Here is a 26,202-nt window from a genome sequence, read left to right as displayed (position 1 = left end):
TCCTCCACCAGTATGGGCTAACAGCAGTCCTGTCATTTTCTGTGACTGGTACAATTATGATCAGCATTAGAGAGTACATTCCTGCTTTTCTACTGGGACTGCTGAGGATGAAAGGGTGCTATTGAAAACAATAATTGATATGTACATTACTATTTATTGGCATCTGTTAAATGCTTATTCTTATATATTGAATAGCTGGTGATATTTTAAATTCTGCCTTGAACCTTTGGATGAAATGTCACTATTCTTCTGAAAGCCTGAAGAGACACATTAGCCAAAAGCTGCAGAAAGTCACACTTTAGCCAAACTCTTTGATAGGTATTTTGGGATTTCCCTGGTGTAGACCCACTGGGGTCCTGTGGAATCAGGCTTGCTTTGCAATGTCCCTCATAATTTACTGGAATATGACTTATCGTGTTTCGAAACATCTGTAGGCTGTTAAAATCTGCTGCTGTTATTTCAAACCTACAATCTTAGATCCTGGAGACCTTCCTACGTGCACAGTATGGCCCATAACTGCCCTCCTGGCATGGTCTGTCTGCAAGGAACAGCTCCAGCGGCTGCCTCCTGCTTTAGCAGCTTTGAAGTTATGATTTTGGAGGTATTATGCCCTCCTTCAGAGGGTCTCTAAGGCCTTCCCTTCTTCACTGGGTGTTCTATAGTTTTCAGTCATAGCAGAACAAGACGGTTGTGTCTCTGGATGAAGTTATGGATATTAGGGCAGGGATTCCTTGTGCTACTAAACCATGTAAATTTACACTTTTCTGTGGAAGCATCTATAGCTGTACTAAGGCTGCTAAGCTCCAAATTCCCAATAAGCTCCCATCAGAAGCTGGTAGCTGGAGACTGTAGCAAACTTTCCATTTCTTAGCTGCCCACGAGGGCTAGGGAAGCATCTCCCATTTCTCTTTGGATATTTCCTGAGGCAGCCTCTGACTGCAGGCTGGAGCAGCCTGTGCACAGCTTCTTCCCTGGGTCCCAGGGCAAGGTGTGGGTCTGTGATGGGAGAAGGGTCCTTCTCCAAGTACAGCTAATGCCAGTGGGGAAGGAGGCCTACCCGAGGCAGCAGAGAGCACAGAAGTAAAATGCTCAGCCAAGAGTTAGGGAAAACCAGTACAGGCACTGCTGATGGGCGTGCAGGACTGGAAAAGGATTTACAGGGGTTTATCATTTCTGTACAGAAGAGTATTAGCAAAGGCTTATTTTCTGAAGCTGTGATTAGAGGGACACTCCTCAGCATTTGTTGATGGTCCCTTGGGTCTGGAATGATCCCCAGGCTTTGAAAGAGCAAAGAGGAAATTACAAAGAGAGAGACCTGGTGGAGACCTTGACAAATTTTTCAGCATGTGGTCCCTGACACCCTGGAAAAACAGAGGACGTGGAACAAGCACTGGCTGAGGATTGCAAAAGGAGACACACCCACCCACCCCCAGCCTGTTGCAGTAAGAGCCGTCATAGAAACAGAGCCACGTTCCCCAGAGCTACACATCACTCAGTCCTGCACCCTCAAACAGCACAAAGCTCTTCCTGTACCTTATCCCATTTCTCTGAGCTGTCTGAATGGCTGCAGAACTACAGCATTAAATCTGCCTGTAGCTAGGTGCAGATTTACAATTGCTATTCCTTTTTTTTTTTTTTTCTGTTGGAGGAAATGGTTTCATAGGGAACAGGTTGCAGAGAGCTCACATTTTTTGAGAAACTGTCTTGACAGCCATCCCAAATATATTTTTGGTTATGTTTATTTCAAGTAGCAGATGTGATCTAAGGTCTCATTCAAGTCAGAAAAAATGGCCCAGGAGAGGAACTGGTAAAACACATCTGAAGGTATACACAGAAATTGCAGGGATGTGATGATCCTGAGAAGGCTCTTGAGATGTTCCTGTTTCTGTAGGTGGTGGTAGTGAGGTATATTACTGTCCTACCCATATCACTGATTCCATATGGGTTATTTCCAGACTTTCTACTGGAAAAATAACTTGATGTGGCACAACTGAGTGCTTTCAGTCCAGAAAGATAATATAGCATGATCCCCAAGGACAGCACACATGAGACCCAGACCCTCTATTAACCTCTGCTTCCAGCTCACCACATGTCTGTGGCTGAATCCTTCATCTTTCTGTGCTTCTGTGTCTCTTTGTATATTTGTTTCGGCCTTTTTTTTCTTGGTTAACCATAAGCTCCTTAGGATTCACAGCCTTAGGCTCGCCAGCCTTGTGTCTATACAGCACCCAATGTAGCCTGGTCCCATCCATCTTCAGGGTAATGGTGATGGCACAGTAATGCCAAGGGGATCTGGAGAGAGAGGGGCTACTGCTGCTTTCTGAAACTGAAATCTCTGTGTTGGAGTCTCCTGCATCTCCTTTATTTTAAACTGAATGCTTTTCTGACTCTGCTGTGCTCAAAAATACATCAAGTAAATGGGAAAAGGAACTATTTAAAGGCATCCCTAACTTGTCACACTTCTTCATCTCAGACTGGATCACCTTGAGGGTACCAAACCCATGATTTATTTAGGTTCGGGTCCTACTGAAAGTGAGATTTCCGAGTCTGGGAGTAGAAGAGATGTTGGGTGACTTAGGTTCTTACTCACAGAATTCACACATCCACTTCTAACCCTGAGCAACAAGGGGAAATACAGTAATTTTAAAATATAAAATACAAAAATTTTAAAATACTGAAACAATTGCAAAGAGCAAACTGCAAAAAATATAGCTAGATGATTCACAAATGGAAATAAATAAATGCACAACATAAATTATGCATTGCAGTCATTTGTTCAGCCAGTAATAATGGTTCTGGGGGCAGGGATAGTTACTCTTATAACATGTACAAAAGGAAAAAAGTTGTACCCTAACAAAAACATCCCCAGGAAATTAATGTTTATTCAGATTTGACATTACAAACCATTTTATGGAAACCTGGAAAACTTTAAAAAATCTATTCAGTAACACATTTCTTTTAGGAGCTAATAATGCAATATTATTGCCCTCAGAAGGTACGTGGGATCTCTTTAAAAGCAACCACAACATTACAGTCCCCCTTCCCAGCCCCAAACAGGGAACCCTGGAGGCAGTCCATTAGTAATGTAAAAATGTCTTGTGTAAAAGTCCTAAGTCTTTCTCAATCTGTGATATCAGGTCGACACTAGAGCTTTAGATAAAAGTGTGAATTGCCCGATTCTGTATTGCCATGTCATTGCTGCATCTGAATTTTTTATTAATTTTACTTACAATTGTGACTCTAGGTCTCTGACACCATCAACAGTTTTGCTTCCTACTGTGCCCAGTTATTGCCTGTGTTGTGCTGGGTGGAAAGGGTTTTAGCATGAGCAAGCCTAAGTCAGGCTTCAAAGAGGAGAAGAAATTGAATTGTTTTAAACAAAAAGCCTTGAAAATATACCATCCCTGCAAATGTGGCTTGGCACAGCCCCACTGTGTACAAACAGTGGATGCTTCACGAGCTGCCTGGGACCATTAATCCTGTCAACCCCGCAGTGTCTTACAGGAGAATTGCCCTTGCTCTCGCATGATGGCCCATCTGGGCTGCATAGGAAAGGATTCAGATTCAGAAACCAAGTGTAAACCTTGTGCCATCCTCTCCCAGGGCTGTGCACACACAGCTCTCCTGCATCCCATACTGGCTCACTAAACCACAGTCCTTTGCTACTGCAGCAGACAGAGCAACACTAATAACACTTTTTTTCTGCAGCAATGTGTTTTGTTTTGTTCAGGGAAAATCAGGATAAAAACAACACTTGTTAAAGAAAACACATAGGAGAAAATTCCAGAAACTACTTCTGATCAATTTTTTTCTGGGCCTTGTTCAAAGAAAACTTGAAACATGTCAAAGGAAATATTTGACAATACTGAGAAAATATTTATTTCTGCCACTATTCTTTCTGTAGGCAAACGCCAGTAATTTCCCTCAGGTGTTGTCTACAATATGTTCCGTGCTGGACCAGAGTGAGAGGACAGCTGCCCATGTTCTCTGCAGAGCTCCTGGGGGTGCAGTGCCAGGCGTTTCCATCAGCACAGCTGTGGCCTTGCAGGACACAGACTGGGACCCACTATGGCACAGTGCAGCCGCTGCCCAGATGGTGAAGCTTCTTCTTCCCCAACAGCTCATCACCCTCAGCATCACCAGTTTCACCTGGTGGTCACACATTCAGCTTGCTCCTCCCTTGCACCCACAGAGTTTCCAGTGTTCATAAGAAAACATTTCCCTTCCATTGTAATAAAATAGAGGGCTTTCATCACTGAATGCAAACAGTGAACAAGCACATTAAGAGAATAGATTGGCAATAACTGAGGCCTTAATATTTTGCAGCAAGAATTAAATACCATAACTACCATTACATTGAGATCCCATTTGCTACATCTGCTTATCAGCTTGTGTCTGAGACACTAAACGGTGCCAGGACCAGCTTCTCTGTGCCACCCTGGCACCGACTAGCCCTTCATCTGCAGAGTCAGTCTTGGAGCAGGGGAGTGCAATACGACAGTATGGCCTGGCCATGTCAGTCATGTCATGCTCTCTTCTGCTTCAAAATAGGCACTCCACTGAAATAGAAGCTGCACTGAAATCACCTGCTGAAAGCAGCTCCAGAAGATCCTTCTGTGTCAACCCATGACCACTTCAGAGGAATTTCTTGGGATGATAGACACAAATGCAGCTGTGACCCTCCTACCGAGGTGACCTTCCTAACATTCTTCAGTTTACTAACGTGAATGTGGCTGGTTTTGGCAGAAGAAAAGTAAAGAAGAATCACTGGCAAAGGACACAATCTCTGTGGCTAAAAATGCATGAGAGGGTGGCAGTGAAGGAGAGGTAGACACTGCAGAAACTCTAGGTGAAAGGAACACAGCGACAGGGTTTGCAAAGGGCTTTAGAGGAGTACAGGCTGCCATTGATAAATATAACAGATATTGAGGAAAACAGGAGATTTTTCATGTAAATGTCCTTGGGATCCAGAGGCAAAATTTTTTAAGCCAGGAGTCTTTCCCATTTGCTTCCATCACTGCCTCTTCCAGTCACACCAGGGATTTAGATCAACTGCAAATAGTGCCTGATGGATTAACTCTGAGCATCGGTGTGACAGCGAAAGCTCTTTGTTAACCTTCAGATGAGCAGCTGCTGAGAGAAACTAAGCTGCCTCTCAGCCATACAAGTTATTTCCCTACCAGTAAACTAAATGAGATGAGGACATGGGGCAGTGCTAGCATGTGTCTGTCCATCCTGTGGGATTGCTGGCCCATCCTTGATACAGCTGCGGGGCAGGACTGGGTACCAGAGGCTGGCTGAGCAGGATCTGTCCCTCTAGGCAGTGTGGGTGCTGGGGACAGCAGAGTCATCTGTATAGGTGCAAGCCAGGTCATGCCAGTCACCCTCCAAACTAGACAATATTCTGAGTGTGAAATAAGTTATTCACTAATGTGCATGGAGGATATTTAGGAAAAAAGCTTTAATTCATATTTGCATGTATCAGGACAGCAGTGAAAGGCTAACTCTTCTTTATAGACGGTTCTCTGCTGCCTACAAAAGCCATGCTACAGAAAGCTAGTTGAAATAAAGTATCACAAGGACACTTGATTCCTTTGGTCTTTTTGTATGGCTTTCACCTGGGTAAAAAGAGTCACTAAAACCTTTTTTTTTCCCCTGCCTAAGATTCTTGTAATGAATAAAAAACCCCATAGAAATGCCATCTACTGACGATAGCATCTCAGTCAAATCCTGCACTCTAGGAAAAAACTTCAACAACTCACTAATAAAAAAAATTAACAGTATTTATTTGATAACACACAGATTATTATGTCCTACTTTGGGTAGCTATTTTTCTCCAAGAGTAAGTGATACTGTATTCTGTATGTGGTTATGTTTTTAAAGGAGGTTGTAACTATTCACCCATCCTTCCTGTAACCTGAAAAACATAGTAAAATGTTTTTATTTTTCCCAGCAGCTCAGTGTTCACAATTTTCACAATGCTTATGATATTATGTTGCAAAGGGTTTTTTTATTATTCCCAGTACTTTGATTAGAAAAGCTGCTTCTCCATAAAGTTACAAGAACTTTATATGTTATTGGTGCTATGTTGACAGTGGAACACATAAGATTTTGTATGACATGATTTTTCATTAAAAATGCAGTGCAATTCACTGTACTTGAACATGAATATCAAATAAAAACTGATTATTATAATCAAATTTAATATTCATTTAAAGAGGAGAAATTTCATGACCAGCAATTAATTATAAGCAGGACATGAGAACATGCAAATAAACATGGATGTGACTGGGATACAATACTCGTGGTCTCTGTTCACCTAGACATGACATTTGAACTTTGTAACCAAGTCCTGATCTCTTGCACTTAAACTTGTAGAATAAACATTAGATAGGGCAAGAGAACTTGCAATAAGGGATATTTTCCAATTGGGAATTGAAGGTATGCTGCTGTACCTGTGTGGTAGTTACTATTTTCCAGACAGTATTGATGAGCTCATCAACATAATTTCAACAGACTCAGTGGGGATGAAATGGGGATGCTGACCAAAGTGGGATACTGACCTGCTGCTCACTAACACTCAGTGACTTATATAAAGTTTCACAGAGGAAGCATAAACATATCAATGTCAATAGGTAATTCACAGATTATCAGCAATACACCAAGACTTTTATTAGGTCAGAATGCAAACTGCCCCAGCTGACTTCAGTTAGCACCTAAGGCAAGCACTGGAACCTGTTGCTGCACATGGAGAAGTGTTAGTCCACTTCAGCTGGTCACCTGTCATTTGATTTGTGCTGATTCCTGAACCCAGGCACTCTGCCTTCACTTGGGCCCAAGAACACTGTGCACTGTGCATTTCTCCATGTGTCCCTATGCTTACCTTTGGGAAAGGCCCAGGGAGCAGACCAGGATGCTCTGAAAGTGTAATGGGCTTATGCAGAGCTTCCTGAGCATGGACGTGTGTTTCCCTGCAGCTGGTCCCTCTCACCAAAGGCCAGAGCCCAGCCCAGCAGCAGACCAGCCCTTCCTCACCTGCCTGCTGAAGCACTGGGCAGGCTGAGCTGGCTGGTGGGATGGAGAACACTGCATTCATCTGCAGCCGGTCTACCAGTCTCCATTTCTGTTGCCATGGATACAAGAATGAAGCAATAACTTTATTCAGGAGTAGCTATTTTTACTGTAATTACACCACAGGAAATTATTAGACTATTCTTCCCTTCATCTCACCCATATTTTATTTATGTTATGATGCTGGTGGTGGGGGGCTGCTCCCTGCTATGGGTGTGGGTGCTGACGGTGCCAGGCTCAGAGGGCTCAGCTCAGCTGGGCAGGCAGCACCAGTCCATGGGCAGGAATCCACCCAGCAGCACCCACAGATGTGATGGAGCCCGGCACTGCAGGGACTCACAGTCAAGAATTAATGTTGATACATTTTTTGCCATGGAATAAAGTGAACTGCAGAGTTAGAAGAGGTTAGGATCAGGCCTGTCTGTATTCTTGAACCCCTCTTCAGGAGGGAGGCTGGAATTGCCCCTGAGCTGCCAGGGCACAGGCTCCTGGCAGGGCAGGACATCTTACTGCCCACTGCCTGGCCAGTGTGGTGTGAGCACCCAGCTGTGGCTCTCACTGATGGCTGCTTAAACCTTAGACTGTGAGCACCAGGGCTTGCACAAAGCCACTGAAGCTGTGTCAAGTCCTCTTCTGAAATTTGGTGTGGAGTGCCAACTGTGCACACTGCTGCATGGCTTCTTAAATCCTTCTCTGGACATGGTGGCACATAGCTGGAGGAGTTTAGGTCAGTGGTAGGCAGTAAAAACAAGGACTTAACCCCAATTTTTTTATCACTGCAATTCTACAGGGCCTTCTCTCTAAGATCCCTATGATAAAAGTCCTATAGAATGTTACAGAAAGTAAATTATAGATATCTGTAAGTTTTTAGTAATCCTGTAAGATTCAGGTATGGAATTACGCAGCAAAGGAATCATTAAAAAATAATGCATTTTTGTTTGCTTCTGTTAGGCTTTAAGGATGTTTTGCTTATTTGCTGCCTTTGTTTTTCTAGCGGTTGTGTGGCTGGTGGGTGCAGCAGCCTGTGTCTGTCTGCTTCTGTAGCACAGGATCACTGGCAGGCCTGTGTGCAGACAAGTCCATGAAAGCAGAGTGGAGGGAAGAACCTGTTAGGCAGTTAGCATTAGGAAGTGTGAGTTTGCCAGCATTGATGTACAGGGTTGTGAACACACTGAATGATAACCAGATGCTGATGAGATGCTCCAGAAGGGAAGCAGAGGAGTGTGCAGGCATCCTGGGGCTGGAGCTGCAGTTTCCAACCCAGATGGGGAAAATCATGTCAAGGAAATGAAGCCCAGACTCTGCAAGCCTCCTGATCTGTCCGGAGGAATCCAGCCATAGGTTAATCCATATGTCATCCTGCATCAATGTAAGAGGAAAGAGTGTTACCATGTAAACCACAGCAGGTACCCTCTCACAGCTTGTGTCTCCTGCAATCCACGCACCTCTGTCCTGCACTCCACATCTACCTTGAAATTCATAAAGAGAAAAGTACTTTAAGAAGGACTTTATAAAGAAAGAGTGGGAAACCCCCCATAACTGAACATGAAGAAGTTTTGTTGTTTCACCTGCTGCTGCTACAGTTCAGAAGTGGTGAGTTTTTAACTTTCTGCAACACTGATTCTTTTTGACCATCTTTTGGCCATTAGCTACACTGATCTAACAGAGAGGGGATGTTGAACCAGGATTTGAGAGACCTGGATTAAATTCCTGAGTTTGCCCTGGCCTCTGAGGGGCCGTGTCTCACTCACTCAGTTTCTGCTCTCTGCATCAATCTACCTCCCTGCACTTGCCACACGTGGCTGCACAATGGGGACCTGTCTGAAGCCCCCAGAATTTTCTTTCCTTTCACCTCTGTGGTGCATTTGGTCATGGTTCAGGGAGAAGACTGCATGCTCAGGAAGTCAGGTGGATGCTTTCACTGATCAATAGTAAAAATTATTTTTAATATTGTCCCCATATAAGGAGAGTGTAATAAAAGGACATTTTAACTGATGAAAACCTTGGAGAATTGTGTGCTTTATTTGATGCTTTTTACTAATGAAATTTCTGGTCTCAATGTAATTTTTGTAATTTTTCAACAGGCCATTCTTTTGAATGAGAGTCCTGCTCTAATACTCCTGCTAGCTCATAGGAAAAATTTTGAAGAATTAATAATTACTCGCTAGTTTTATAGAGAAATGACACTAAAAATATGAAAAGTTTTGCATTAAAAATATGTTTTAGATTGGTATGTGGAAGAACCAATGAAAGAAATAGGAAGGTAATTTAAGAAATAATAGAGGCAAACTGCTAAATTATCCCCATTACTCACTGAGATGTGTGAACCACATCAGATTATGGGAAACTCAGAATAGGGTCTGTTGCCTCTGGTGTTTTTTGTTGCCACAAACTAGATCTGTCCTAAATCTTAAATTTCATTATTTAATATTAGAAACTGACTCTGTATTTGGCCACGTGAGTAAGTGTGACCTGCTCTTCTGATTTGATGAGGACCAGTTAACTAAGCAGAACAGAGAGGGAGATCCAGCTACATTTTGGTGATAAAATTCAGGCATGTTATGTTTGGCATTTAGCTTTCATTTGATCAGAACTATTTCACAGGATGTGCTGTCCTTCTCTACTAAGGCACATGCCAGCATCCACTTTACTTCCTTTAACATCTCACTCTTAATCAAAGCTGGTGTTCAGATCCCTCTGCATGCTGTCAACTTGCCAGTCATTAATCTCTTCACAGGAGTACATTTCTTTCCCTCTTAGCATGCCACATATTTTTGCCTGGATCCTTTGAGACCCTAATGAGACACATCCTTGGTTTCCACCTGCTTGCTGAAATCTGTGGGACAACAGTTCATTTGCATCCCTCTGCAAGATCAAACACTGGTGAGAGTCTTATCTTTAGAAAAAAAACAGACCTTTCATGGCATTAACAGTAGGATTAAGCAGCCAAGCCAAGTGGTTACGAGAAGCCAAGCTTGACAGTGCCCTTAATCCAATTAAAGCTATGTCTGAAAAACTGTTCTCGTCTTGGCCTAAGTGACTGAGCAGTGTTTGGAGTCTTGTGCTAGGACAGTCAGGAAATATATTGTGATTAGAATGTGACAGAAAGATCTTGGGTTTTTAATCAGATAAGGCCTCAATCGATTAAGATTTAATTATGTCCAAGATCAGAATTCTTAATTTTCAAAAGACCAGTCCTGTGGTTTAAGTCTGTTATCACTTTGTAGCAGTGGATGTTAGTTGAGTAATATGAAGATTTTAATTAGAGCCAGAAGCTTTAACATGAAAAAATTAAAGAAGCAAAAATGGGCTTTTTAAATATATTTTATAATTTTAAACAGTTCTCTTAAAACACTCCATCTCTCTTTCCTCAGATTACAGTTGTAGATTTTTCAGAATTGTATCTTCATTTCTCTTTTTGGGAGCAAATTAGTTTTTTCAAGGATACTCTTTTGATTTATATTTGCCAATGTACAAAGCCACAGACCTACTGCTGACAACATTTTCCCAACTTGAAAGTACATTTTTAATAACTGAACTCTACATACCCAATGGCAAGGAAATTTCTGCAAATTCAATTTTGCTTGACAAGTACAACAAGATTATAACTATGTGGAAATTAATGGTCACAGATTTGGTGTGTTTAGACAGAAAGCTAATCTGGAGGAAATCTTTATGGAATTCAGTGACGATAAAAATGTAATGTGAACCACAATAGCATCTGTTTGGAGCTCCACATATGAATTTAGCTCTTTAGCATTTTGGATGCCAATGGTCAAGTCTCTGTGAGAGTGCAATTTATCTTGGGCTGTGGAAGAGCCATTGCAGGGAAAACCTTTGGCTGTGTTAGGGTACAGTTCCTCTGGTCTAGAGCAGTTGTGAGACCATATGATCCAAACAAATTGGATAGGCCTGGTATTACTACTTCTCACAGCAAGGATTTTGGTCATATTTGCCCATATAAATGGGCAGTTGGTTACCATGAGCAATGGAAACCACCACTGGTTGCCAGCAGTTGTTGCTAAAAAAATGTAAAATCTTGTGCAGATGGGAATGTAAGGTGTCGAGGAAGATACAGAAAACCAGAAAAGGACAATGACAGGTCTGGAAAATATGAGATAAGGAAGAGTTTGGAAGGGCATGTCAGGACAGTGAGCGGCTGGGAAATACTGCATGAGGTAAGGCCAGGGAAGAATATAATGGGAAACTGAAGGGACCCTTAGCAGGAGCAGAGAAGACCAGAAAGTCTCATGGATGCAATCAGAAGCAGATGAGATTTCCTTTCCACGGAGGAAAATGTGTACGTATGACACGCTGAAGGCAGATTTGCAGGTAAATGTGACTCAGATCTGCAATCAAGTGACTTATCTTCCCCAAGCTGAAGTTCTGCTAGCTGCAGCATCCAACCATCTCTGTCTGTCTCTAATGCATTTGAAAGGCATTCCTGAGGCTGTCTGCATTTACCTGCCCTGTATCAGGCCAGTGGCATGCAGTGCCTAAGATCTGTATGGGTCCAGGCTCTCCCTGCAGTCACATCCTGTGGGATGTTGGGTGGATTGCCACGCTGGGTGCCCACAGCCTGATCAGTGTTTTGTTCTGCAACAGCTGGGATTCACAACAATCTGGTTTTGGCTCAATTTGGATGTACAGGTCAGTGCCAGGCCTCACACCTCTCCCATGGCTGGCCAGGTCACATACAGCATAGACAGGGATCCTTCCTTTCCCTTTGCAGACCAGGTGGAGAAACGACATCACTAATTTCGTCTTCTGAATTTCAACCATTTTTTTCAGTCTTCTGTTGCAGAGCTTGTTTTGGGAAGTTTTGGTACAAACTTCACCATGAAATGTAAAGTTCACATCTCTCTGCTGGGGCAATTAAAATATATTTGGCCCAGGCTTGATCTGAAATCACTGTATTTAGAGGCACCTTCTGGTAATGCTTATATCTTCTGTTATGGATAGCTAAGGCATGTGGGGTGCTCCCAGGCTGGACTTTGGGGACAACCTACATATGCTGAGTAACATGCAGAGAGATGAGAAAGACGAACCTCAAATTGGCTGCCTAATGCAGATTAGATGTCCAACTATATGGTTACAATTTTGTTAGATAAAGATCAGTGTTTAATAGACATACACATTTATTTCTTAATTAGAGAGTTTATTTCAGTTTATGGTAGTAAGGACATTAGGAAAAGGTGTGGTTTTATTCCCTATTCTGGCATCAGAAACAGATAATATAAACTTTTAATGGAAACTGCTGTTACATTCAAAATTGTGGAAAATTACATTGGATCTTTTACAGAATTATGGCAATTTCTTTATATAATACTTGGTATGAGTCCATTTTTGTTTTAAAGATTTGCTTTATCTATCTATCTATCTATCTATCTATCTATGCTATAAGTGTGTATATATACACATGCAGACACCATATATATATATACATTGTCTCTTAGTTTGAAGGCATGCTTGAATTTTGAAGTCTTATAACTCCTGAAGCATTTTGCTTGTTTCTTCTATGCAACATGCTATGTATGAGGCTGAAATCCTTTCTTGTGTTGGTGAGGTGAAAAGCCCTCATTTCATACATCTTTATGCAGAACCAGAAATCATCCCTGCCTCAGAGCAGGGAGAAAGGAAAGAAGAGCAAGGAAGCTGCACAGATTCAAAGATGTGACCACGTTGACTGGTAGGAGAGCTTTATTTGAGGCAGATGAGAGGGAAAAGCCCCTCATGATCAGGAAACTAACAGTTGAATTGAACAATCTGAATGCAGATTTAGACAGGAATTCCACTGGAAAGCTCCTGTTATGCTTTTGAACTGCTTTGTCCTACCAAGGACATAAGTGCAAGCCTTGAAGTGAACTTTGAAATCAATGATCAGTTTTGTCTTCTGTCCTCAGCTTTTTAGGCAAGACTGAAAGCACTATAGGCTAATGCTATATTTTTCTCGATTGCTTTCAGACTCTCATGACTGGTATTGGATTTGGGATTTTCACTTTTTACAAGTCAAAAAATATGTGGGACATCTACTGTTCATATTTCTCTTGGCATTTATATTGTATCTATGGAAAAAGGGGGTGTCCAAGGACACAGCATCTTTCTTCCTCCTCTGGCTAGTTCATTCAAAGGTATAAGGAGAAGGAAAGCCAGACCAGGTATTTATTTTCTTTATAGAGAGTTCTGTCACACAGACAATTAAACTAATGCCTTTATATGCGAATGAGTCTTTTTTCCCCTCTATCTTTTTAAGATCTACCTATTCTTCCTCTTTTTCTCATATGTCCAGATGGGGAAATAATTAGTTGCCTCTGTCTTCTCTGCTGTGGTTCATTAGCGAAAAATTGGAATTCAACACCATGGTTTTCTAAAGTCAGAGCAGGCTGAGTCATTAAGAAATGGCTGTGTACACAACGTGGTGGGATGTAATTTTCTGATCCTGTCACAGCTAAAGAGTCCTTTGCAACACTTATTAGTGACTCAGTATCTCTGCAGTATCTTTGATAAGTGGAGTGTTTGTGGCCATTTTGGTTACTGTTCTAAATACGATCAGTTGGGAGTGCTTGCTTTCTTCATGTTTAGCATCTTGACTGACAGGTCATATTTTTCTGGAAAAGAGCCTGGAGGACTGGAATTTCTCCTCAGTTTTTAAAAGCAGATGATCCGAAAAGCCTCTGGTGGTGTCCTTTCATTGCATCAGGAGCAGACACCCTGCAATGAGTTCAATCTTTCCAGCCAAGCACAAAACCAGCAGAAAGGCCTGAGGCATGCCCCTAGAAGTTGTTGCAGAACCCAAGCAATCACTGGCTGGTGCTGTCTGCTTCTGGAGTGCAATTAGTTCTTGTCCTCAGCAATGAATTCACAGATCCACCAAGTTTAATGCATCACACATTAGACTAAGTTACCTGGCCATCCTCACTGACCCCTTCTGCCATTTCTCTGTCTCCCTGTACTGTGAGTGACATCTCACAACATCTCACTCTTCAGTCCAATTTGCCTCATGCACCTGATCACCATCTGTGCCTGATCACCTGGATCCACCAGGTGACATCTCAGGACCAGAAATGCAATGATGTAGCTATGCCTGGAAGGAGCCTATCTGCAAAAGCATCCTGAAGTTATACTTGTCGCCTCATTTCTATAAATCAGGTTCTTCAGTGAAGGAAATTGTTATTGTAGAAATTTTCTTTGGCTTTCTTAAGTAGTATTTTAGTGTCTAAAATAGCTTTTATTTTTTTTCACTAGGGTCTACATTCCTTACACCTATGTTTCCCTACCATCTGAAGGACCAAGCTCTTGTTTACCTTCTCTTTGCTTATAAGCAGGCAGGTGAGCAAAAAGATGTACTAAAACCACAAAGAAATCGAAACCGTTGAGATGATAGAAAACTGTGGGTTAGATAAGGGAGCTAAAGAGACCAGGGAAGAAGAAAACTGGAGATAATCTTCTGCTGTATCCACCTATCAAATCCTTGAATCCTTAGTTCCCTATCTTTTGGGGGGAAAAGATGTAAGGTAGGTGGTCTCATCCAACCCACTGCTAGCAAGAAGTAACAGGGACAAGAAGCCACCACCCTGTGTCTATTTAAGCCTGTAGGGTGAAACAAACCAGAGAAAAGTGGATGAAAAAAACCTGTAAATACCTAAAAAAACCTCCATCCCAATAACTCTTGAGCCTCTCAGCTAACAGGAATAAGAGAAGGGACCTGAAAGGGAATAGAATCTGATTCTGAAGAAACCATCATGGGGATGAAAATGATTAGTCACTCCTCGGGTACCACTCAGAGTATCAGCTACTCCTTCCATCATCACCACAGCTGTCCCAGCTCCAGCTCAAGCCCAGCCATATTTTCTGCCTTTTTTAGGCCTCCTTTTTCCTTGGGTGTGTGGATACAATACTGCTGCTAGAAAGAATTTTCCTGATGCTTTCTAAACCCATGGGATACTTTTCTCTCTCACAAAGAGATTAGCAGAAGTTCTATGAACTATGAACACCTGCAACCTTGTAGAACTATGTTTATGGTATAGTAGAAAAATATTTTGACAATGGATGATTAGGATTTTAGCCAATCCACCCAGGGGGTGGCTGATCCTTTGTCCAAATAGACTATGAAGAAACAGTCTATAAAAGAGTTTGTAAAATAATTAAATAAGTCAATCTTGCTGCACAATTCCTGCCTGCTGGATCTTCTCTCCTCCCTATGGCTGTGGGATACAGTAATATTTGGTACAGTAATATGGGTGTTTCAAGGTTTAATGTAACTATATGTCAAGAAGGCAGAAACCCTCTGCACGGAAGCTTGAAGGATGCAGAAACTTTGGGTCAAGGAGCTGGTCTGAAGGGAAAATTTGGAGGAGTGACAAGAAGCAAAGTTTTGGGGAAAAAAATCCTTCTTAGAAGAGTTCAGTGAGATATTAGATAGATGAGAGAGCATCCCCCAAACCCATGGGGCTCATGTCTTGCTCCTTCAGCTGCTTGTGCTCATCCCTGCACTAAGCATGAGACATAAGCTCAGGTTCCCCTGCACTCACAGCTCCTTCAAGCTTCAGGGGATTGGGAGAAAAGAAATTCTGTCCTGTAAAATGAGTCAATGCTGGTTTTGGCTGGGACAGAGTTAATTTTCTTCCTGGTACTGTGTTTGGGATTTAGCATGAGGCTAATGTTGATAGCACACTGATGTTTTAGTCGTGGAGTGCTAACACTAAGTCAAGGACTTCTCAGCGTTTGCCGGTGAGGAGGCGCACAGGAAGCCATGAGGAAATGTGGCTGGGACACTGCTGACCAAACTTGCCAAAGGGATATTCCATACCACAGATCATCCTGTTCAGAGGAGAAACGGGGGAAGGTGGTCAGGGTTGGGGGGAATCACTGTTCAGGGATGGGCTGGACATCACTCAGTGGGTAGTGAGCAATTGCAGCATGTACTGCTTGTCTCTTGGGGTTTTTATTCCTTTGCCTCTCGCTTTCATCACGATTATTATTAGTACTAGTAGTAGTAGTAGTAAATTTTATTTTGTTTCAATTATCGAGCTATTCTTATGTCAATCCATGAGGTTTACTTTTTTTTATTCTTCTCCCCACCAGGGTTGGGGGACTGTGTGTCTGTGTAGTACTCAGTTCCAGGCTGGGGTTAAACCACAGCAGAGCCTCACAGCAAAGCAGCTGTTCTCAAGGTGCTTTTTTGATGTCACTGAGCTCCTCTCATGAAGTCATTACTTAATGCTGGTTGCTATAACAACCTGTTAGTCTTTTTCTCTATTACTCATGCAGCAGAAATGCCTACAGGTATGTCATTGTTGTGAAATCCAACTTTAAAGTGTTCACTTAAAAATATTTCTCCTCTGCAATAATCTCACTGGCACAAAACACATAGCTTCACAGATTTTTTTTTTTTCTTTTTAAGAAAAGTCAGCTCCAACTCATCCTGGGGTGTCTGAAGAAAAAAAAGAGTAAATCTGAGGAAAGATCTTACAGTGAACCAGCATTTTAGCTGAAAACTTCCCTCTTTAATGTTCAGTATTTCCAAAATCTTTTTCAAAAGCTCATTTTAATCTCTTAGATTCTGTTTTTAAAACTCTAATTCTGTAGAGGAAGCACCTACTAGTATTGTAGTCAAACCTGTAGCTTTCTGTACATGTATTTTTATTAGGAATTGGAATGAACAGAGAAAATGCTCTAAGAAACAGTGTTTATCATTTTTCTGAGCATTATTAAGCTCATGTGCAATACCATCTCTTTGGTTATAGGAAAGATTACAAGGAAAGATGTCAATACAAGAGGTCATACTGTGGATGGGAAAACCCTTTTAGTGGTGTTTGAATTGCTGCTGCTGGTTCTGGACTAGTAATTAACTCCACAGAAGAAATAAATGACAGTAAACCAGACATATTTAACCATCTTGGAAATATCTTCAAACATTCTGGGATGTGAACAAGCTCAGTGAAATATTTACAGTGCTGCATTGTCTCTCTCTGTGGTGGAGTATGACAGCTGAGGGGCTCCATGGCCATGACCAACCTCAGCACCAGGCACTCACCTCTTGCTCCTCTCCCAGTCACATGTTCCAGCAGCAGACACTATGCAGACCGGTAACAAAAATCTAAAATAAATATTGCCAGCAAGCAGGACTCAGTCCCTCCAGTCACCTTTAGTGACAATTCTAATTTTGGGGCCAGACACAACTGTGCAAAGCTAGATGGGAATATCCTGGCCTTGGCTTCTACCTGTGGTATGGAAGCAGCTATGACTGTGCTGCCTTTTGGGGCACCATGCTTTCATTGATGCAGTGGAATATTACTGTCTGAGCATCAGAAGTGTGAGGGACAAGCACTATAAAGTAACACCTTTCACAAAATGTGCACAAGCTCACAAGCATTCAGAGGCAGTACTTTTTAATGATTCATTTGTTATTTTGACTTAAGCATTTTTCTTCTTTTTTTTTTTTCCCTCCAAATTTTAAAATGTGTTTTGCAGTTTTGGAAGCTTTTGGAGCTCAAGCTCAGTTTTCTGTAACAGGGAGCTACGAGGTGCTGTAAAGGGGCATCTCAGTGTCCCAATGAAGCTGGGTATGTACATACTTGTATTACACTGGGACTCCTCCCCTCCCTTGCATCCCTGGGGGTGCAGGTCACTGCTCTGGTGACACTCAGACCTGGCAGGGGATGACTGACCCACAGACAGCCCTTTGTCCCAGCACAGGGGAGGGGTCAGCCTGGAGCTCTTTATGGGATGTTGTGCAGATGAGCCCTGCCTCCAGCATCCTTCACTGTTACATCTCCAGCAAGAGATTTGACTCATGTTTTGCCAAATGGAAGTGGGCTAAACTCTCCAGAGGGGATTCTAGGAAACATCATAAACAATGGAAGTTAAAGCCTAATTCTTTTGTCTCAAAAAAAGAAAAAAAAATTCAATTTCTCCAGAATTTGTGGAAGCGCTATGAGGGAGTACTCAAGTTTCTACTGTCCAAGGTTCATGCTTGGGAAAGAAGTCAAAGTAAGGATAAGACACACTTAAAGACGAGTTTTACTTCAGAAGGATAAAACTAACATTGTTTAATTCTTCCAGCTTTCAGTCAGACACATTTACTTTTAAAGTTTAAAGATGGTGCTCCAGTCAGGGTTGTATAAACCATGAATCCTTTCTTCTACTGTTATAGACAGATATTTTAAAAAAAAAATACCATGGAATCAGTCCAAAGAAACATACTAAATATATGAAAATATCAAACAAGTGTACAAAACATTCTTATGCCTTGGTAAAAACACAGAGCTCAGCTTGCATCCCCATGCAGTCATATTCATACAACACCAGTTTAGCTGCAGGATTCATGAGTCAGTGTTTCTACTCTCAGGTTTCTGAAATGTGGGCTGCCGGAACTGAGCTTGGCCAGTGCAGTATCACAACATCCAGAGTAAATGGCTGCTGAATTTTTTTTCCCCTAAGAATAGAGAAAAGATCTGCAGGAGAGCTGGTATTGCCTGATTGCCTCATCTGAGATTAAGGCTTTTAAAATTCTTGTCTCCATGTCACTATTGCTTGAAGACACTGCTCTTACTTCCTCCATTTTTCTTGAGTTCCAGAATCTGACCTAAGTATTTTGTGGTTAACATTGTTAATGCCATATCTTGTCTGGGAACTGGTGAGGATGAGATTTGAATGGCAAAGAAAGAGAAGCAAAGTACTCAAGAATCCATACATTGATGATCTGAGCACGCAACAAATGGTTGTCTGAGTTGGGCACATTTTAGCCAAATTCTTCTCAAGGTTTTACACCCCACTCCAAATGACCTCTGTCTTTGATTAACTGACAGAATTGCCAGGAATTTGCAGCACTTCTTTGCTACTACTTGGGAGGCAGCAGTGGCCCCATTGCATCTTTGAAGTATTTTTCATCATTCTGGACTTGAGACCTCTCAGAGATATTAGGAGACTTCATGAATAGGGTTTTTATAGAGTTAGGGGAGAGGAGGAAGGAAAATAGTAGCTTTCTATGGCTTAAAAAAAAAGAAAAAAAAGTGTTTCAATATTTATTCTCCTGCTCAAGAATGTAATAAAAAACTTGAAAATCTGCAAACTGGTATTCTATACATTTTTTCAAGAGGTAACATCACTTTCCCAGGGCTGCTGCAACTGTTCATCCTTGTGCCGTCTGTATGTATGGTTTCTTTCTCTTCTCTAAAGAAAAGGAATTCCTGTTTTCATCCTGCACAGCAGGTTCATCTTGCACAATATGGGATTACCCTGTCAGTTGAATCATTGCCATGTTTTAGATATATTAACCCACCAATGTAGTTCTCTCTGTGCTGGTGGGCTAGCAATGTTACCAGCCTCTAAGCAATCCTTGCTCATTGATGAAAAATACACTCTTCTCCTGAATTTTGAGGAGAATCACAGATAATCAGAGGATGTTTCTGCCAAACACGTAACAGGCTGCTTGTCTGGTCTGTCAAATTATCAAATTCCCCTAAGAAGAATCAACTGTCTGAAACAGATAAAAGAAATCGTATTGTGTTAGCAGAAAGGTTTACATTCCCAATTTCTAAACAAAATCACTAAAGAAAAATAACAAAATATAGTTTGGGGTGGGTTTTTGTTTGTTTGGTTTTTTTTTGGTTTTTTTTAGTGTTTCCCATGGTTGGGAACAACAAAAAGCATTCACTCTTTTGGGCTTGATTCCCTGGTGAGTTTTAAAGTTACCTGGCTGTGCTTTTGTTTAGCTGGAACTACCTGACTTGCTAAGCTCTCTTCTGGAGTTCCTCCAGTGGAAATCAGTGTTATGAAGTGAGACAGGAGAGTTGCTTTCACTTTGTCATCTTGTACACTTGTCTGTGCCTGCAAGCCTCTGAATCAGATTTCTTCATTTCTCCTTTGTTCTTTGCACTGGAGTTTTCTCATCTTCTTTTTTAAAGCCTTAATGAGCCCAGGCAGGAGCCCATTGGGTGCTATAAATGAAGTATTCTGGGCTTTTCTGGAGGTGGAGATATCACAACAGATGCAAGACTTCTTTCAAACTATCTAAATTATGCACTGAAAGCAGTGTTCACTGTATAAAATATTCATTATACATGGATCTTGCCAAACTCATATTTTCTAGCTTATTACATCCTCTTCTCAGAGATAGCATGTGATATAACAACAATTTAAAATTTGACACTTAGGCCACTTTCTAAGTTACTCTCTCCCTCTCCATTTCTTCCCTTTATATCCAAAGGAAGAGACAAGAAACCTTGAAATAGGTAGCCTAAGATAACCACTTTCTAGGGAAGATTCCAGTAGAGACTGAATTGAAGGATTCAGACAAGGCTCAGTCACAGAAAGGTGAAAGCAGTCAGTGATCCACAGTTCAAAAAGCCCATTGGCCTTTTCTTTCTAAGAACACGAGGTTCACCTCTGAAGCAATACAAGTGCATTTACCTGACTCATAGCATCTTTGTCTATTTGTTAAAAGCATAAAGATGCTAAAGAATTCCCCAGATGTCAAAAATACTGGGTCATTTGGGCAGTAAGGAGCCTTTAGGTGTTATTGAGTGATAAAAATATTATTTAGCTTCTTTTAATATTCCTTTCTTTCTCTTTTCTTTCTGCTTTTCCTTTGCGTTCTGTACAATTGCCATCTGGATTGCCTCAAGAATGGGAAAATAAGTAAATGAATGACCTGAGTACAACAGTGAAAAAATGTTTCACACAAGATTTGGATTTTCAGATGAAATTGTTGCCTCCAAAAGTAAAGATCCATTAAGGATCTGCCTTGGACAAGGCTTTCTTTCAGATTTAGGAGAGATTCACTTTCATCATAGGATTACTCAGGTTGGAAAGGACCCTAGGATGTCTCTAGTCCAGGCCCCTGCTGGAAGGAAGACCAGATGCAAAATCAGACCAGATTTCTTACTCATTTAGTACTTTCTGAGAGTTTATTTTTTCATGGTAGATAGTGGTGGTGGTGGTGGTGTTCTAAAATATTGGGCTCTAGCTGTTCGGAATAGAATAATTCACGGTTTCTTATAGATTCCCTTTACAACTTATATGTAACTTTTCACAAATGCCCTGGGTGTTTTTGGCTGTCAGATGTGGCAGCTTGAAAGTTCAAACAGAACATCTCAGTTAATGCTGAGTGACAATAGGATTATCATTGTAATGGCCAAAGGATGCAGGGTAGTGATGCCTGTAGGTACAGGTAATGTCTACTTTTAACATCTTATTAGACCTAGCGACACAGTAGAATAAAGGGATCAAACTCTCTGGTTGAGTTCCTTCGTCATCTTCACTTGAATAGCTCACAAGAAAAGAACTTTTAAACCATCTTTAATATTTGGTGAATGGAAGAATATAGACTGAAGGAGGAAGAGAAGCACCATTTCCAATGGAAAATTGCTTTGAAATCCTTCATGGAAGATACTGGAAACTGTAGATTCCCTGCAGGATTTCTCAGACATCTTTGACCTTTTAAATTCCTTTAACTCAAAGTAGCCCCCATGTCTTGGGGTGACTTGATGTTGTATTCCCTATCACTGCACTATGCCCAGAAATTAGTATATATACCTTTCTATGCTTCTAAACTGAGCCTGAGAGGAGGGAGGAAAAACCAAGCAAAACTTTTTCAAAGCAGTTTGCAGCTTGTTCAAGGTCACACAGAGATAGAGACTTTTTTCCAACTGCGGCAGGAGAGCGAGAGGGGAGGGAAGCATCCAGCTTGCTTTTCTTTCCAGCCAGCTTTTGGCAGTTTTTTTTTCCTCAGTTCCCTTTCCTCCAGAGAGTTGAACTTTTGTTTTCCTGGGAGTTCATTTTTTTCCTTTTCTCTCTGCTGCACTGTTTCAACATCAGAATACATTGGGAGGACTTTCTACCAAGGCCTTGGCCCTGGAGGTGGGCCCACCACCCCGTCCCAGCTCCAAGGAGGGAGAGGGAGATCTGCGGAAGGACTCTAAATTTTTCCCCAGGTTTCTCTCAGCAGAGCAGGAGGTTTTATTATTTAGCATTATTATTCTTTTCCCATGTGTTTGTTAAATAAATAGTTTTTATCTCTTTCACTTTCATTTGAGGAAAATTTATTTTTTCCTGAATGTGGTGGGGGAGGGGTGGTTGTAACCTGCCTTCTCTCAGAGGATGTATTTCTAAATTTGGCCAAGCCGGAACAGATTCTTACATAGAAAGATGAATACCGAAGCACAGTAAATTCAAGAAGACAGTGGGTATAGGAGAAAGTTTCACGAAGGATGTCTGGACTTCAGGCAGCTCTCTTGAAAGCTGTTTATTGCATAGGCAAAGTTACAGCATTTCAGGGAGTGGGTATCCAGAGCCAGCCCAACAGCTGCCAGCTCCAGCTGTAAGCATACCTGAGGCCACTTTCTGTTCAAGTTACAAAGCATTATATACTTTTCTTTGCTGTGTATCTTAATACATAACAACCAATAAGCACCATACACAATACCTTTACATTTGCCTATAGCCTATCACAACTACTACCATCACCATATTATAGTCATTATTATCCAATCACAAGAGTAAATAAGTTACAATTTAAGCTTGCAATGGAAAATTCTCAGACTTCTTTTCTTCTTGCTACATCGACATTTCTTGTTTGCCTGCGATAGCTCTTTTTGGTAAAAACATGTTTTCTATTTACTTATGCTCTTCTTGAGACTTATTTACTTGGTGAAAAACATGTCTTTGTTTGTAGTCACATACCTTTGTCCTATTCATAAAAATCTCCTTCCAACTCATCTCTAACCTTTGCCTTCTCAGTTATTCAGTGCTCAGTGTTTCAGCAAAACATCTTTTATTTTATATCAAAACTTGCTTTCATTTCTATCTGTCATGGGTTAGCAAGCATAGGCCCAGAAGTGATGTTCTTGCAAAGGGGTGCTTACAGCTTCCTCTGGGACCTGATAGAACCTATCAGCTGGCCAGTTTGAATATGGACAATTCTTTAAGCCACTTAAAGTTGTGACCGCCTCTGTGATACACACTTAAGAATCAGAAACTCCGAGGCAGAGCCTCTCTGTCTCATTTCTGGTGTTGGGACAGGCGGCTGCGGGCCCCATGCAGGGGCCAGCGGGCCCGGCCCAGGCCCTGCTCAGGCCAGGCCGGCCTGGGCCACGGCCATCCTGGAGCCAATGGGCCCTGTTCCACCCGTGGAACCCCCCCACAGCCCTGCTGTGAGCAGACGGCCGGCTCCCCCTCTCCACTGCAGCCAAGATTCAGCTCAAGCTGCACCTCTGTCCGGCAGAGGCCAGGTGACCAACAGCGATAAGCCACATTCCAGCTGCAAGGCCGAGGTGAGATTAACCCTTTTAGTGCTGTGAAGAGCTGAAAACCTGAGGAAAGAGAAAGAGGAGATGCTTAAAGCTGAAATTCTGTTGTGAAGCTATGATATATCAGAGTATCCCGTTGTAATTTCATGAAGGCATGGGGGGTGGAGCGTTCAACTTGTATTTGTGAGCAAAAGCACCTGCGCTGAGATAGGCAGATGCTGATGCAGCTGTAATTTCATGAGAAGTTTGAACAGGGAGAGATGGAAGCGATGAGGACTTTTGCTCCAAATGGGAAAGGAGAAAACCTCAGTTCCTAGAGATGCTCCCAGAGATAGTCCTAAAGATGAAGATGAGGAAAATCCTTTTCTCCCAGGGAAGGAGGAGGGCCTCTGTTCTTAGAGATGAAATGCTCCCAGAGATGGGTAAAGAGAACTTTTATTTCTGAACAGCTCAACCTTAAAATTGTACCCCCAAAAAACTTCAAGAGTGAACCCTCGAAAGCAGCTGTGGGAAAAGCTGCAAGTCAGGGGAAGGGACTCACATACGAGCAGAGAACCAACCCGGGTGGCTGTCTCGCTGTGATAATGTTTTCATAGCACAGGCAAGAGAGACTCCTCTTCCTACATGGACTGAACAAGGCTATTATGGAAGTGATAAACAGACTGAACATCTCAAGGGTTGTCTTCTACATTGTCACTTGGAGAAGGGAGAAGGAGGGGGGGGGAGGAGAAGTGTTCTGAAGGTGTGGTATGATTTTTTTTGTCTTCTTTTAGGTCTGTTAATAAACTTCTTTATATTCTTTCAAGTTTGGTGCCTGCTTTGCATTTCTCCTAATTCTTATCTCATAGAAGGTAAACAGTAATGAGTATTTTGGACCAAACCACTACACTATCTCATCCTCAGTTTCTACATTCAGAGATCTTTCTGCCAAGCCTACATATCTGTGAAACTTTCTTACTAAACTTTCATCCTCTCCAACAAGTGGGAAACTGAGAACCTGAGAGGACTGGAAACAGCAAAGTGACACCAGAGGAGAAATAAAATTGAGATAATCTGTGTTTCCCATTTTGTATTTACAGATTTTAATAAATGGAAGCTTTGTCAATTGTGAGAAAGAACGAGAAATTACATCAAATTACGCACAGTCAGATCAATCATATGTAAATATAAGAAGCTTTAAGCTGCAGTAACTCTACCTACCTTTTTGTAGATTATGCAGAGATCTACTGCCTTAAAGTTGAAATTAAAAGGTAAAACTATGAGAATAATGAGCACTTTTAGCACTGAAGGTGGCTATTGTAAGCTACTAGAAAAGAACATGAAATTCATCACACTCTTCAGTTTTTGAGGTAGAAGAACATCTCTCTTGCTTATGTGTTATATAGCAACCACTTTGAATGTAAGAGGGAATTACTGGATACAGTTCTTTTTTCATTTAGGACCATTCTAGCATGGGAACTATCACAGAAGACCATGACAATAATAATTATCCTATCAAAGACTCATTCAACTGCAACATCCACCCAAACAACATCCAAGTAGACTTGTGAGAATGCCTGCATTACCCATTATCACTTACTGTACTCACAGAGTGGTCTCGCCTTGGGGACAAGGGCCAGCTGCCCCAGGGAGACAGCCAAGCCAGGAGCTGGTCCTGAGTCAGTGCCAACTCTGCCCTCACCCATAGTCCCAGTCCCACAGGAGCAGATAATTGGGGTCTGATAGCCCTTGACTTGGCAAGCAAGGGACCAGGACCAGGATCCATCCAAGCACCCCAGCCAGAAGCAGAAGGACACTAGGCCAGAAGCAGGGCTGGGAAGAAGCTGCGACATGGCTCTGAAGTCCATCCATGTAGGTACACCCACAGTACAATTTAGGTAGGGGTTGACATCTGAAATGGGACTAATCATGTGCGAGTGTACAGTTGAGCAAAGAGGGACAGGTAGATCTTTATACTGCACCAGTTAAATGCTCATTTTGTTCTTGTAGTACCAAACAGCTTTCATAAATATTCCTCTAATACTGAGCTTTCATCATAAGGTCACTTGCTTAATCCCACATAGGCAGTGACAAATGGCAAGCTGTGTCTGACTCAACCGTTTCTCTCACACCCTCTCATTTACATGCATTTGAATAAAACTGCTCTGTACCCTGCTGAGTAACCTTTCCAAACCACACTGGTGGTTGGGTAGGGCTAGGGCTCAAGGAAAGACAGAGCAATTCAGCCTTGGCGTGAACAGAAGCCAACTTTCAACTAGATTGAATTTCCACAGTAAGGCTAATAATTTTGGTGCTAAAATGCAAATAATTACTGTTGTAAGTGCTTTCTGGCATCCACAGGTGTGTTGGCTGCCTCTCAAGCTGAATAAAAGGACAAGGACTCCTGTTTTTAAAAGCTCACAATATTCCTGCCTTCTGCAAAGTTCACTGAAAAACAGTGGGAATAATTTTCATAGGTGCATTAGTCTCCTTATGAAAGGTCACAAAATTTACATTCACTCAGATGTCTTGGAAAATTTATTCAAGGTTAAGATTAATTGAGCAGGCAAAGAACTTGGTCTCTGTGAATGAGCTGGAATTTAAGACAGCCCTCCTGTTCCCATGAAATCATGAACAAGTCCTACTGGTTTGGAGCAAATATCCACCTAGCCTGAAAGTGTCCGTAAGTACATACCCATGGAATTGTAAAAGCAGGAGAAATCTGTGTGATATTTCTTCCTGCTGACTTAGCCTCTATCCACCAATTTCAGACCAACAGACTTCCTCTGCCTGCCCTGGTTTGTCTGTTCAGTAACAGGGATCTCTCTTATGGAATTCCCTGTTTTCCCCTTGAGATAGATGTTTACCTGATACATTCATTTCCTTTGCTTTTTTGGCTTCT

This window comes from Aphelocoma coerulescens, chromosome 3, assembly GCF_041296385.1.
Source record: "Aphelocoma coerulescens isolate FSJ_1873_10779 chromosome 3, UR_Acoe_1.0, whole genome shotgun sequence".
Lineage (NCBI taxonomy): Eukaryota > Metazoa > Chordata > Aves > Passeriformes > Corvidae > Aphelocoma > Aphelocoma coerulescens.
Note: the sequence above shows the minus strand (reverse complement) of the source record.